General features: G+C 37.1%; 1 non-coding gene and 1 pseudogene across 1 annotated transcript; one reads left to right on the top strand and one right to left on the bottom strand.

Annotated features, from left to right (window-relative positions):
- Positions 1-15,902, bottom strand: part of LOC148580762 (uncharacterized) — a 65,264-nt pseudogene that overhangs the window by 39,372 nt on the left and 9,990 nt on the right.
- LOC148580763 (small nucleolar RNA R71) lies at positions 4,349-4,456 on the top strand. Its single transcript, XR_015896840.1, has one exon. It is a non-coding gene; the product is annotated as a small nucleolar RNA R71 (small nucleolar RNA).

The raw sequence follows: 15,902 nt of genomic DNA, 5'->3' as shown, positions 1-15,902 counted from the left end.
TTTTGCTCTTGCCTCTTGGTTTTAAGAGCTTTTGGCTTTTTCTGCTTGCTTTTTTTTCCTTTTTTTTCTATTTTTTTTCGCCATTTTTTTTTCGCAAGCTTTCTGTATTCACTGCTTTTTCTTGCTTCAAGAATCATTTTTATGATTTTTCAGATTATCAAATAACATTTTTCCTGTTCATCATTCTTTCAAGAGCCAACATATTTAACATTCTTAAACAACAACTTCAAAAGACATATGCATTGTTCAAGCATTCATTCAGAAAATAAAAAGTATTGTTGCCACATCAAAATAATTAAACTAGTTTCAAGGATGAATTCGAAACCATGTACTTCTTGTTCTTTTGTAATTAAAATATTTTTTTATTCAAGAGAGGTGATGGATTCATAGGACATTCATAACTTTAAGGCATAGACACTTAAATACTAGTGATCATGAAGACAAAAACATAAACAAACATAAAGCATAAAAATCGAAAAACAGAAAAATAAATAAACAAGGGGATTAAGGAATGAGTCCACCTTAGTGAGGGTGGCGTCTTCCTCTTCTTGAAGAACCAATAGTGCTTTTGAGCTCCTCTATGTCTCTTCCTTGTCTTTCTTGCTCCTCCCTCATAGCTCTTTGATCTTCTCTAATTTCATGGAGGATGATGGAGTGCTCTTGATGTTTCACCCTTAATTGTCTCATGTTGGAACTTAATTCACCTAGGGAAATGTTGATTTGTTCCCAATAGTTTTGTGGAGGAAAGTGCATCCCTTGAGGCATCTCAGGGATTTCATGGTGAGGAATTTCCTCATGCTCATGTTGAGGTCCATGCTCTCTTGTTTGCTCCATCCTTTTCTTAGTGATGGGCTTGTCCTCTTCAATGAGGATGTCTCCCTCTATGTCAATCCCAGCCGAATTGCAGAGGTGGCAAATGAGGTGAGGAAAGTCTAACCTTGCCAAGTTGGAGGACTTGTCAGCCACCTTGTAGAGTTCTTGAGGTATAATCTCATGAACCTCCACTTCCTCCCCAATCATGATGCTATGGATCATGATGGCCCGGTCTATAGTAACTTCAGACCGGTTGCTAGTAGGAATGATTGAGCGTTGAATGAACTCCAACCATCCTCTAGCTACTGGTTTGAGGTCAAGCCTTCTTAGTTGAACCGGCTTACCTTTTGAGTCAATTTTCCATTGAGCTCCTTCCACACATATGTCCAAGAGGACTTGGTCCAACCTTTGATCAAAGTTGACTCTTCTAGTGTAGGGGCGTGCGTTCTCTTCCATCATTGGTAGGTTGAACGCCAACCTTACATTTTCCGGATTGAAATCTAAGTATTTCCCCCGAACCATGGTGAGCCAATGCTTTGGGTTTGGGTTCACACTTTGATCATGGTTTCTAGTGACCCATGCGTTTGCATAGAACTCTTGAACCATTAAGATCCCGACTTGTTGAATGGGGTTGGTGAGGATTTCCCAACCTCTTCTTTGGATTTCAAGTCGGATCTCCGGATACTCATTCTTTTTGAGTTTGAAGAGAACCTCAGGGATCACTTTCTTCTTGGCCACAACTTCATAGAAGTGGTCTTGATGGACCTTAGACATGAATCTCTCCATCTCCCATGACTCAGAGGTGGAAGCAATTGCCTTCTCTTTTCTCTTTCTAGAGGTTTCTCTGGCCTTTGGTGGCATGAATGGTTATGGGAAAATAAAAAGCAATGCTTTTTACCACACCAAACTTAAAATGTTTGCTCGTCTCCGAGCAAAAGAAGAGAGAAAGAAGTAGAAGAAGAAGAGAAATGGAGGAGAGGGAGAGATAGTTGGTTTCGGCCAAGGGGTGAAGAGAGGGTTGTGTTGTGTGAAAATGAAGAGGGAATGAGGGGTTTATATAGGAGTGGGAAGGGGTTAGGGTTCGGCCATTTAGGGTTGGGTTTGGGAGGGAAATTATTTTGAATTTAAAGGTAGGTGGGGTTTTTGGGGAAGAGAGGATGGATGTGAGTGGTGAAGAGGTGATGGGAAAGAGTGATTGAGTTGATTGGTGAGGGGTATTTGGGAAAGAGAGTTATGAAAAGGTGTGAAGAGGAGAGAAGAAGTAGGTGGGGGCTCCTGTGGGGTCCACAGATCCTGAGGAGATCCTGTGGGGTCCACAGATCCAATGGGGCCAAGGACTTTAATCATCCCTGCTCCAATTAGGCGTGTAAACGCCCTCTGTAGGCAATCCTGGCGTTTAACGCCAGACTGCAACATGTTTCTGGCATTGAACGCCAGTATGGTGCATGTTTCTGGCGTTAAACACCAGTCTGATGCTTGTTTCTGGCGTTTAACGGTAGCTTTCCTCTGGGTGCAATCCTGGCGTTTAAACGCCAGACTTCTGCTTGTTTCTGGCATTTAACGCCAGTTTCATGCTCTGTTCTGGCGTTAAACGCCAGCCAGATGCTCCAAACTGGCGTTTAAACGCCAGTTAGCCCTTCCTCCAGGGTGTTCTGTTTTTAATGCTATTTTTCATTCTGTTTTTGATTTTTCAGTAGTTTTTGTGACTCCACATGATCATCAACCTAATAAAACATGAAATAACAAAGAGAAAATAAAATAAAAATGATTAAATAACATTGGGTTACCTCCCAACAAGCGCTTCTTTAACGTCAATAGCTTGACAGTGGGCTCTCATGGAGCCACACAGGTGATCAGGTCAATTTTATAGACTCCCAACACCAAACTTAGAGTTTGGATATGGGAGTTCAACACCAAACTTAGAGTTTGGTTGAGGCCTCCCAACACCAAACTTAGAGTTTGACTGTGGGGGCTTTGGTTGACTCTGCAGTGAGAGAAGCTTTTCATGCTTCCTCTCCATGGTTACAGAAGGAGATCCTTGAGTTTTAAACAAAAGGTTATCCTCATTTAGTTGAAGGATCAATTCTCCTCTGTCTACATCAATCACAGCTCTTGCTGTGGCTAGGAAGGGTCTTCCAAGGATGATGGATTCATCCTCCTCCTTCCCAGTATCCAGGATTATGAAATCAGCAGGGATGTAAAGGTCTTCAACCTTTACTAACTTGTCTTCTACTAGTTCATAAGCCTGCTTTCTTGAGTTGTCTGCCATCTCTAGTGAGATTCTGGCAGCTTGTACCTCAAAGATTCCCAGTTTCTCCATTACAGAGAGGGGCATGAGGTTTATCCATGACCCAAGGTCACATAGAGCCTTCTCAAAGGTCATGGTGCCTATGGTACAAGGTATTAAGAACTTTCTAGGATCCTGTTTCTTCTGAGGCAATCTCAGTTGATCCAGATCACTCAGTTCATTGGTGAGCAAGGGGGGTTCATCTTCCCAAGTCTCATTACCAAATAATTTGGCATTCAGCTTCATGATAGCACCAAGGTACTTGGCAACTTGCTCTTCAGTAACATCTTCATTCTCTTCAGAAGAAGAATACTCATCAGAGCTCATGAATGGCATAAGGAGGTTTAATGGAATCTCTATGGTCTCTAGATGAGCCTCAGAGTCCTTTGGTTCCTCAGAGAGAAACTCCTTATTGATCTCTGGACGTCTCAGGAGGTCTTCCTCACTGGGATTCACGTCCTCCTCCTCTTTTGTGGTTTCGGCCATGATGGTCATTTCAATGGCCTTGCACTCTCCTTTTGGATTTTCTTCTGTATTGCTTGGGAGAGTACTAGGAGGGGTTTTAGTGATCCTTTTACTCAGCTGGCCCACTTGTGCTTCCAGATTTCTAATGGAGGATCTTGTTTCATTCATGAAACTTAGAGTGGCCTTAGATAAATCAGAGACTATGTTTGCCAAGCTAGATGGAGTCTGCTCAGAACTCTCTATCTTTTGCTGAGTGGATGATGGAAAAGGCTTGCTATTGTTAAACCTGTTTCTTCCACCATTATTAAAGCCTTGTTGAGGCTTTTGTTGATCCTTCCATGAGAGCTTTGGGTGATTTCTCCATGAGGGATTATAGGTGTTTCCATAGGATTCACCCATGTAATTCACCTCTGCTATTGCAGGGTTCTCAGGATCATAAGCTTCTTCTTCAGAAGATGCCTCTTGAGTACTGTTGGATGCAGCTTGCATTCGATTCAGACTCTGAGAAATCATATTGACTTGCTGAGTCAATATTTTATTCTGAGCCAATATGGTATTCAGAGTATCAATTTCAAGAACTCCCTTCTTCTGAGGCGTCCCATTACTCACAGGATTCCTCTCAGAAGTGTACATGAACTGGTTATTAGCAACCATGTCAATGAGTTCTTGAGCTTCTGCAGGCGTTTTCTTTAGGTGAATGGATCCACCTGCAGAAGTATCCAATGACATCTTAGCTAATTCAGACAGACCATCATAGAATATATCCAGGATGGTCCATTCTGAAAGCATGTCAGAAGGACACTTTTTGGTCAGTTGCTTATATCTCTCCCAAGCTTCATAGAGGGATTCACCTTCTTTTTGTCTGAAGGTTTGAACATCCACTCTAAGCTTGCTCAGCTTTTGAGGAGGAAAGAACTTGGCTAAGAAAGCCATGACCAGCTTATCCCAAGAGTTCAGGCTATCTTTGGGTTGAGAGTCCAACCACACTCTAGCTCTGTCTCTTACAGCAAACGGGAAAAGCATAAGCCTGTAGACCTCGGGGTCAACCCCATTGGTCTTAACAGTATCACAGATTTGCAAGAACTCAGTTAAGAACTGAAAAGGATCTTCAGATGGAAGTCCATGAAACTTGCAGTTCTGTTGCATTAGAGAAACTAATTGAGGTTTCAGCTCAAAATTGTTTGCTCCAATGGCAGGAATGGAGATGCTTCTTCCATGTAAATTGGAATTAGGTGCAGTAAAGTCACCAAGCATCCTCCTTGCATTATTATTATTTTCGGCTGCCATCTCCTCTTCTTGTTCGAAAATTCCTGTAAGGTTGTCTCTGGATTGTTGTATTTTAACTTCGCTTAGTTTCCTTTTCAGAGTCCTTTCAGGTTCAGGATCTGATTCAACAAGAATGTTCTTGTCCTTGCTCCTGCTCATATGACAAAGAAGGGAATAACAAAGAAAATATGGAATCCTCTATGTCACAGTATAGAGATTCCTTTGTGTGAGTAGAAGAAGAAAAGAATGTAATGTAAAGAAGAGAAGAGGGAAAACTCGAACACAGAGAGGGAGGTGGTGTTCGAATTTTTGGATGGAAGAGAAGTGTTAGTAGATGAATAAATAAATAGAAGGAGATGAGAGAGAGAATTTCAAAATTTAATTAAAATAAAAATTAAATTTGAAAGTTAGATTTTGAAAATAAATTTTAAAAAGGAGTTGATGATTTTCGAAAATTAAAGGAAGAATAAAATTCAAATTAAAATTTAAAACAATTAATTAATTAAAAAGAAATTTTGAAAAAGGGGAGAGGGAATTTTCGAAAATAAGAGAGAGGATTAGTTAGGTAGTTTTGAAAAAGATATGATTGAAACAAAAATATGAGATTGATTGAAAAAGTTTTGAAATTTGTTTTTGAAAAAGATATGATTGAAATTTAAAAAGATATGATTGAAACAAAAAGATAAGATTTGAAAATCAATTTTAAAAAGATAAGAAGTTGGAAAAGATTTTGAAATTGAATTTGAAAAAGATATGATTGAAATTTTAATTTAAAAAAGATTTGAAAAGAAAATTAAAAAGATTTGATTTTGAAAACTAAAGTTGATTACTTGACTAACAAGAAACTAAAAAGATATGATTCTAGAGTTTAAAGATTGAACCTTTCTTACTAGGCAAGTAACAACTTAATATTTTTGAATCAATCACATTAAATGTTAGTAACTAATTCAAAAATCATGAACTAAAATTAAGAAAAAGATTTTTGAAAATTAATTTGAAAAATTTTCAAAAATATTAGAAAGAAATTTAAAAAGATTTGATTTTTGAAAAAGATTTTGAAAAGATAAGATTTTTTAAATTGAAAATTTGATTTGATTCATAAGAAACAATTAAATTTAAAAACTTTTTGACTAAATCAAATCATATTTTCAAAAATTTTGAGTAAAATAAGGAAAAGATATTTTTTTATTTTTGAATTTTTAATGAAGAAAGAGAAAAACATGAAAAAGACTCATAACATAAAAATTATGAATCAAAACACACAATGCATGCAAGAACACTATGAATGTCAAGATGAACACCAAGAACACTTTGAAGATCAAGATGAACATCAAGACATATTTTTGAAAATTTTTAATGAAAGAAGAACATGCAAGACACCAAACTTAGAAATTTTCAAACTTCAGAAACTAACAAATTAAAAATGCATATGAAAAACAAGAAAAGACACAAAAAAAGAAAATATGAAGATTAAACAAGAAGACTTACCAAGAACAACTTGAAGATCATGAAGAACACTATGAATGCATGAATTTTTGAAAAATGCATAAATTTTTTTGAAAAAATGCAATTGACACCAAACTTAAAAATTGACTCTAAACTCAAACAAGAAACAAAAAATATTTTTGATTTTATGATTTTATTAATTTTTTTTATTTTTGTATATTTTTATTTTTTTGAAAACATATAGGGAAAAGGAAGCAATGAATTCAAAGTCCTCAATCAAGATTCCAGGAATCATACCAGGTTAGTTTAAAGCTTGATGGCCAGCCAAACTTCAGCATACCATTTTGAAACTTTAGAATTCATTCTTAAAAATTTTAAAATAATTTTTGAAAAGAAAGGGAATTTTTTTTTTGAAAAGAAAACGAAAAGAAAGTTACCTAATCTGAGCAACAAGATGAACCGTCAGTTGTCCAAACTCGAACAATCCCCGGCAACGGCGCCAAAAACTTGGTGTACGAAATTGTGATCATTCCATTCCTTGGTAACGGCACTAAAAACTCAATACGCACGTTCATAATCTTATATCTATTTCACAACTTCGTACAACTAACCAGCAAGTGCACTGGGTCGTCCAAGTAATAAACCTTACGTGAGTAAGGGTCGATCCCACGGAGATTGTCGGCTTGAAGTAAGCTATGGTCACCTTGTAAATCTCAGTTAGGCGGATTCAAATAGTTTTAAGAAATTATAGTGGATGAAAATTAAATAAAATATAAAATAGGATAGTGGTACTTATGTAATTCATTGGTGAGAATTTTAGATAAGCGTACAGAGATGCTTTCGTTCCTTTGACCTCTACTTTCCTGCTGTCTTCATCCAATCAATCCTACTCCTTTCTATGGCAAGCATTATGTAGGGCATCACCGTTGTCAATGGCTACATCCCATCCTCCTGTGAAAATGGTCCAATGCGCTATCACTGCATGGCTGATAAACCACTATTTTATGGTTTATCTTGTACTCAATTGAGTGGTTTTTATTAACTCTTTACCCACTTATTCATACTATTTGCATGGTTTTATATTTCATTCCTAATTATGTGTTTTGATTGAAAACATGCTTCTTTGATCTTATATTTGCTTATTATTAGTCCTCTCTTATTACCATTAGATGCCTTGATATGTGTGTTAAGTGTTTTCAGAGATTATAGGGCAGGAATGGCTCAGAGGATGGAAAGGAAGCATGCAAAAGTGGAAGGAATACAAGAAGTTAGAGAAATTGCTAAGCTGTCCAGCCTGACCTCTTCGCACTCAAATGGCTATAACTTTAGCTACAGAGATCCAAATGATGCGTTTTCAGTTGCGTTGGAAAGCTAACGTCCGAGGCTTCGATTTGATATATAATATGATATAGTTTCCTTGATGCTAGGCGATGCGACCGCGTGATCTATGCGGCCGCATCGCAGTGACGGAAATCAGCGTGTTTGAATTCTTCTCCAGCGATTTCTGGGCTGATTTTGACCCAGTTTGCGGCCCAGAAAATACAGATTAGAGGCTATAAAGTGGGGGAATACATCCATTCATGAAAAGGCTCTCAATTCATAATTTTAGGAGTAGATGTAGTTTTTAGAGAGAGAGGTTCTCTCCTCTCTCTTAGGATTAGGATTTAGGATTTCTCTTAGTTTTAGGAGTGATTCTCAATCCCAGGTTTAATATTCCTTTTACTTTATATTCCTCTTTTTACTTTCAGATGCTTCAATGCTTGTATTAGATATGTTGCCCAATTGCCTTATGAACTTTTCATGTTAAGATCTGCATATTTTATTTAATATTATTTGAGGTATTTCAGATTTAAGATTGCTTTGCTTTATTTATATTAATGCTTTTAATTTAATTTAGATATTTTTCTCCCTTTTGGCTTTGTTCAAGTGATTGGTAATACTTGAGTTATCAAACTCAGCAAGTGATTGAAATTGGAAGATTTTGCTTTAGCTTGGATTGCTCTAACACTAGTCTTTCCACAGGAGTTGACTAGGACTTGAGAATCAAGCTAATCAGTCCACTTAACCTTCCTTTGTTTAATAAAGGCTGACTAAGTGGGATTAAAACCCAATTCTCTTCACACTTGATAAGGATAACTAGGATAGGAATTCCAATTCTTATACCTTGCCAAGAGATTTTGTTATTATTATTTTATTTTATTTGTCATATAACATATTCCCACCTTACTTCCTAAACCCCAATTTACAAACTCATAACCAATAATAAGAACATACCTCCCTGCAATTCCTTGAGAAGACGACCCGAGGTTTAAATACTCGGTTATCAATTTTAAAAGGGGTTTGTTACTTGTGACAACCAAAACGTTTGTACGAAGGGATTTTTGTTGGTTTAGAGACTATATCTACAACGCGACTGTTTTTATGACATTCTTTACTGGCAAAAATTCCGACGTCAAAATGGCGCCGTTACCGGGGAATTGCAAACGTGTGCCTTATTATTGGTTATTGTAAATATTTTTTTTGATTTTTGCTTGTTTATTTGTTTTTATTTTTATTTTTATTTTTGCTTTTCCATAAATTAAGAGGTTATTTATTTTTATTTAGTTATTAAAAAAAAAATTTCAAAAATTTGTTCTTAGTGTTCATCTTGATCTTCAAGTTGTTCTTCCCGTTTATCTTGACCTTCAAGCTGTTCTTAGCTGTTTTCTTCGTTTTGATCTAAAAATTTGAAATTTGGTGTCATTTTATTGTTTTAAAATATTTTTAATTAATTTTTTCTAAAATAAAAAAATTTCAGATTTTTATTTTTAAATTTTTTATCTTATCTTATCTTATTTCAAAAATCAAATTTCAAAATTCAAATTTCAAAATTTAAATACTCTTTTAATTTAAAATTTAATTTAATTTTCATTTTTAATTTTTATTTGCTACTATGAACTCTCACCCCTTTGGCTATGAGTCTGGTTACAATTATGTTGCAGGAAGAAGAAATTACAATGAGAACAGGCATCAAGGTTGGAAGATTCAAAGATGGGAGGAGCCACAAGGATTTACTCAACCCTCATGGCAACAACCGCCTCCAACGGACTATCAACAACCATTCTGTGATGCATATCAAGGCAATGGCTATGGTGAGCGCTCTTTTGATTATCAACAACCACCACCATACGCCTATAAACCCCCTCCTCAACATAACTTTGGACCACCAAACTCACAAGCCCCTTTCCGCCATTCACCTCCATATGACTCTAACCCTCAACCACCATACCAACCACCTTATGAGCCATATGAACCATATATAGAACCACCCCAATTCCAATCCAATCACTCTCAACCACCACCACTTTCTTTTGTATCATGTCCAAGTTCGGCAACCCGAGAAGTAGAGGATCGCCTAAGGGAAACAGTAATTAAATTTCAAACAACCATTCAACAACTGGAGCAAGTAGTAATTCAATGGGTTTCAGGGCACTTAAATACACAAGGATCAGCCACAGCCCCATGTGGACAGTCTAGTGAAGAGCGTAGCATGAAGGAGATACTAGAAACCCCAGTGGACAAGACAAAGAATGAATTCGTACTAGAACAAGTAGAAGAAGCTGTCATTGTTCAAGAAGAAGAGTTGGTTGAAGATCTAGGAGATGCAGAACCTCCATGGGAAAGTCAAGACATAGAGCCTCCTTCCAAGACGGTTGAATTTGATGCTGAGGACGGTGTACCACCTCCAAAGCATATCATAGTTGAAGACTTGGAAGAGGTTGATCAAGAAATGGAGATTCAAGAAGAAGAAGCACAACCTCCCATGCCCTTGGAAAGCAATGAAGAGGAGATTAAATTGGAAGAGAGCTGCCAAGAGGAAGAGGTTGAAATTGAAGAAGCTTACAAAGAAGTGGTAATTATCAGAGAAGAGCACAAGGGAGTGGAACTTGCAATTTCATTAAAAATACCTCCCCCTAAGTTGCCATCATCCTTCACAATATTCAAGTGGGTAAAATTCATATCCCTTAGCTTTCTAATTCCACTTGAATATGGGCTACTGGAGATGGATGGTAAACTTAGAGCTCTTTGTGACATTAAGAGTAGGAGGAAGATGGCCAGTGGTAAAAATTGTCCTGCAAGGTTCATCATGGTTGGAAGCTTTAAGTTCAAACGCAAGGGTTGGTATAAAGCTCAACTGAATGGGTCTAGGAAGCTGTTTGGTCGCTGCAGTGAGAATTCAGATCACCTTTCACCCAGCTGGAAAAATGCAGATCGAGACAAAAACGGGTGTAAAAGTAAAGTTTGGGATCCTGGAATCTGTTCTGGCATTTGTCACCCCGTGAGCCTAAGAATCTGTTAGAAGCTTCTTAAGGGCTTTACATGCTTAGTTTGGGATCCCGGAGGTTACTGGAGATACAAACATTGGTGGAGATTCCTGGATGAATTCAAGCACAAGCCACCATAACAGGAAGCTCACCAAATGTCCAACTTAAGGACTCTAACTAAAAGTGCTAGGTGGGAGACAACCCACCATGGTATGATCGTCCTTTTTTATTTTTATTTAGTTTTATTTGTTTTTGAAATTTTATTTTATTTTATTATATTGAACCTGGAGTTTTGCATCACATTCATATTAACACTGCATTCTGCATATTTTCAGATTTAAAAAAAAAAAAAGCGAGCACGCAACGCGATCGCATCAGCGACGCGTCCGCGTCGCAAGGAGATGGGAGACAATATTAATATGAACAGAGAGTTTCGCAGGAGCAGCGCTGGAGGCGTGCCAATGGCACAAATCACCCCACGCGACCGCGACTGCGTCATATGGGAATAATGGCCTCCCACGCGACCGCGTCACCCACGCGGCCGCGTGACCTGAAATCGGCGTAAAAAGGGTGCATGGCTGAAAGTTGTGCTGAAGTTGGGCTGGACTCGTGCTGGCAGCCCAAGCCCTCCCACGCGAACGCGTGCCCCACGCGTCCGCGTGCCCCACGCGTCCGCGTCATATTAGAAATAAGGCCACTCACGCGATCGCATGCCCCACACGACCGCGTCACCCTGGATTTTGGCAATACTAAGTTTTGAACAGAGAGTTGTGGGACCGCGAGGCTGCACTCGTGCCACTAGCACAAATCGAGTCACGCGATCACGTGCCCCACGCGTCCGCGTCACCCAACCTTATCGCGCACCACGCGACCGCGTCGCCATCGTCGCACAACATATCCAGATCAGCCGACTTTCTTATCTTTTCTTCTCTAATCCTTATTTTTCTTATCTTTTCTTATTTCTTTCTTCTTCCTTTCTTAACTTCTTTCCCTTCTCATTCTTCTTATTTTTATTTTTATTTTATTTTAATTTATTTGCATACTTTCATTCATTGCATTATTTTCATTGGTGTTAGAAATTTATTTGACTCATTATTTTTATATATTTTTGGATTATTAAAAAGGTTTGACAATTATATGTTACCTTTTAAAGGGTTGCTTGCATGTTCAATTTAATACTTTCAAATAGCTTATTTACCATGCACGCTCTGTGTTTGTGAAAATGCCCGTATGGCATTGTGCACTATTTTTAAGATTTCTTTTAATTTACTATTATAAATGCTTGTTTTTTACAAAACCCCTTTCATGTTTTATTGATTAAATATAATTGTTATTACAAACATGTTGATAGTTTGAAAGACTTGGTAATCTAATTTGGACATTGAATGCTTAATCTATGCTACTCATGCCTTTGCCAGCATGCGAATAAACACCTTGCATTCACTTGTCATCATATGCACTAGCTACTTTCCATTGATGACTTTTCACATGTACTCGCGAGCATGTGATAATGTCAGTATATCTTAATGTGCATTAATTACCACCTTTCCCGCTCTCTTCCTTGCTCTAACCCTTAGCTTTAAAAAGTTACTTTCTTTTTCCCTTTTCAGGATGGCCACTAAGAAGGGTAAAGAGAAAGCTACTCCCAAACTACCGGCAAGGAAAGGAACAAAAAGAGCCCCAGCTGAGGAACCACAACTCCCGTCCACTTGCAAATCTCAGCATGCACCGAGGACGGTGCAATCTTTAAGTGTGGGGAGGTCGATACTGATCTCCATGGGTTAGTTACTCCTCTATCTCAACACCAATGATTTATTTTCCTTATTCATTGTTGCATTTGCATGTTTGATTGCATATTTGTTTAATTTTTTTGCATATTTTACCACTTGGTTGAAGTAATATTTTCTTTTTCAAGAAAATTTTTAGAGAATTTCACTAATTTGAATAAAATTTTATATTAAAACTTGTTTGAAGTTGTATTTGGAACATGGTTTTTTGAGCTATAGAACACACAACCTGTGAGATTTGAGCTTATTTATATCGTTACATTATTTAACCATAAATATTTTATTCCTGTGTGTTCCCTTCTCTATGATTGTAATCTTTACTTTGTTCCATTCTATATGTCCAATATTTAGTGTATTTACATGCTTGCATATGATTGAGGCCATTGTTTGATTTTAGCTCACTTATCCCAAAATTAGCCTACTGACGAGAGGATTTTTACCAGTAAAGAGATTCATAGAAACGGTTGCGTTGTAGATATAGTCTCTAAACCGACAAAAATCCCTTCGTACAAACATTTTGGGTGTCACAAGTAACAAACCCCTTTAGAAATTGTTAACCGAGTATTCAAACCTCGGGTCATCTTCTCAAGGAACTGCGATGAAGTATGTTCTTATTATTGGCTATAAAGGTTGTAATCGGGGTTTAGAAGGTGAGAAGCAAGTAATTTAAATGACAGGTAAAGTAAATGGCAATTAAAATAAATAAATACTGTAAAGCAGACTTTTGGTAAGGTAAAAGAAGTTGGAGGATCAACGTAGTTATCTCTCTTAATTATAATGAAAGTTGAATCTAAACTCCACTTGGTCAACCTTTACTAAGGCAAAGGAAAGTCAAGGGACTAATTAATCTGGCCTTTGAATCCTATTTATTTCCTAAGAAAAGGTTGGGATTATTTAAGTTCAGCTTAATTAGCAAGATAATGGTTATCAATTGTATTGAGTTTAATAACTGTTGAGTTACTAAATTCTTAACCAGAACCAAAAGGGGAAAAAGTAAAATTGCTGAAGTAATAAGAATATCCTTAGATGGGAAGCAATGGTAACTTAAATCAAAGAGAACAATCATAAACTGAAAATACCTCAATTATCATTAATTGAAATAACAATCTGTGATATGGAATAATTCATAAATCAAATTATAATAATCAATTCAAATGTTGGAATAAATAAATAAAAGTAAAACTAAAATAAAAGAACATTAAACCTGGGATCCAAAGTTACTCTTAAAACAAGAAGAAATCCTAAATTCTAAAAGAGAGAGAGAGAAGATCTCCCTCTCAACTAAATCTAAATCATTGAAAGGTAAAATATGCAAGCTCCCTTTGAATGGGTGCATTCCCACACTTTATAACCTCTGGTCTATGTTGTCTGTACTTGGATCTGGGCCAAAAAGGACTTCAGAAATCACTGGGGGGGCATTCTGTAATTTTTGGTGCGTGGCCTCTGTCACGCATCCGCGTGGGTCACGCGGTCGCATCATTTGGAGCTTTTCCTTGCCACGCGGTCGCGTTAGTCATGCGACCGCGTCATGTGCGTTCTGCTTAAGGCGCGCGGTCGCGTCAGTCATGCGGCCGCGTCGCTGCTGATTCGTGCTTGGCACGCGATCGCGTCATTCATGCGATCGCGTGGATACCAGTTTCCTTAAAGCTCTGTTTTGCTTTCTCCTTCCATTTTTGTATGTTTCCTTTTCCGTCCTTTAAGTCATTCTGCCTTAGAAAATCTGAAACTACTCAACACACTGATCATGGCATCGAATGGAAATAAAGGTAATTAAATTAATTAATTTTAAAGCTTAGGAAACATGATTTTCACAATATGACATAATAAGGAAGGGAGAGTAAAACCATGCAATTAATGTGAATAAGCAGGTGAAGGATTGTATAAATCACTCAAATTAAGCACAAAAGAACTCATGAAATATGGGTTTATCACCTACCTTTTACATCACCCTTGTTAACCCCCTTGAGCTTTTAAATCCCTTCTATTTTATAACCACATTACTAGCCTTAAGCAGAAAAACAAAATAAGAATCCCAAGTTGAATCCTTGGTTAGCTTAAGATAGATATTGTGTAAAAATTTAAGTGTGGGAAATTTTATGGGAACATGGGATGATATGAAAAAGTAGGGAATTAAATTGAATAAGTCATTTGAAAATTTGGGAAGCATGCTCATGTGAAATCAAAATAATTAAATTACCATGTGCATTGAAGAAAAATATATTAAGTAATTAAATAAGGGGATACAAAAAAAAAAGAAGAAGAAGAAGAAGAAGAAGAAGAAGAAGAAGAAGAAGAAGAAGAAGAAGAAGAAGAGAAAAATGAAAAAAATATATATTACCCCAAATGCAAAATAAAAAGAATCAATGCACATGGGACAAAATTCAAAAATAAGTTTGATACATGAGCATGTAATACAAGTGGGAAAAATTTGGGGTAGTTAGGTAAAGTATTTTAAAATTATATAAAGTATGTATATGTTAGGTGAGATCTTAGACTAGTCAAGGATTCAATTTGTTAGCTCACTTAGCCTTATATATATATATATATATCCTTACCCTTACCTTAGCCCCATTACAACCTTGAAAAGACCTCATGATGTTTGCATTGGTATACTAAATTTTGTTGATTGGTTAGATGAAGAACAAATTTTTAGAAAGCATGATTAGAGAAGACTAGAGTGAATTACCCTATACACTTGAGAGATTAGAGTGATATATACTTCCAGTGAGGGTTCAATGCTTAAATTCTATGTTCCCTGCTTTCATGAGCTGTCTTCTTACAAGTTCACTTGCTTTTTATTGTCTGATTTGAATTAGTAGAAATTGGTTTGTATTTGTCTTGGAGAACTTATTTACTCTTAACCAAGTAAGTAAAAACATTTAGCATGTAGTTGCATTCATAGGTTGCATTTCATACCATTCCTCTTCATCTTTATAGCTTCTCTTGAGCTTAGCATGAGGACATGCTAGTGTTTAAGTGTGGGGAGGTTGATAAACCACTATTTTATGGTTTATCTTATGCTCAATTGAGTGGTTTTTATTAACTCTTTACCCACTTATTCATACTATTTGCATGGTTTTATATTTCCTTCCTAATTATGTGTTTTGATTGAAAACATGCTTCTTTGATCTTATATTTGCTTATTATTAATCCTCTCTTATTACCATTAGATGCCTTGATATGTGTGTTAAGTGTTTTCAGAGATTATAGGGCAGGAATGGCTCAGAGGATGGAAAGAAAGCATGCAAAAGTGGAAGGAATACAAGAAGTTAGACAAATTGCTAAGCTGTCCAGCCTGACCTCTTCGCACTCAAACAGCTATAACTTTAGCTACAGAGGTCCAAATGACGCGGTTCCAGTTGCGTTGGAAAGCTAACGTCTGGAGCTTCGATTTGATATATAATATGATATAGTTTCCCTGACGCTAGGCAACGCGACTGCGTGATCTATGCGGCCGCATTGCAGTGATGGAAATCAGCGTGTTTGAATTCTTCTCCAGCGATTTCTGGGCTGTTTTTGACCCAGTTTGCAGCC

Source organism: Arachis ipaensis, chromosome B10 (assembly GCF_059453495.1).
Source record: "Arachis ipaensis isolate K30076 ecotype BB chromosome B10, ASM5945349v1, whole genome shotgun sequence".
Classification (NCBI taxonomy): domain Eukaryota; kingdom Viridiplantae; phylum Streptophyta; class Magnoliopsida; order Fabales; family Fabaceae; genus Arachis; species Arachis ipaensis.
The sequence above is the reverse complement of the archived record's forward strand: the minus strand, read 5'-3'. Positions and strand labels throughout refer to the sequence as shown.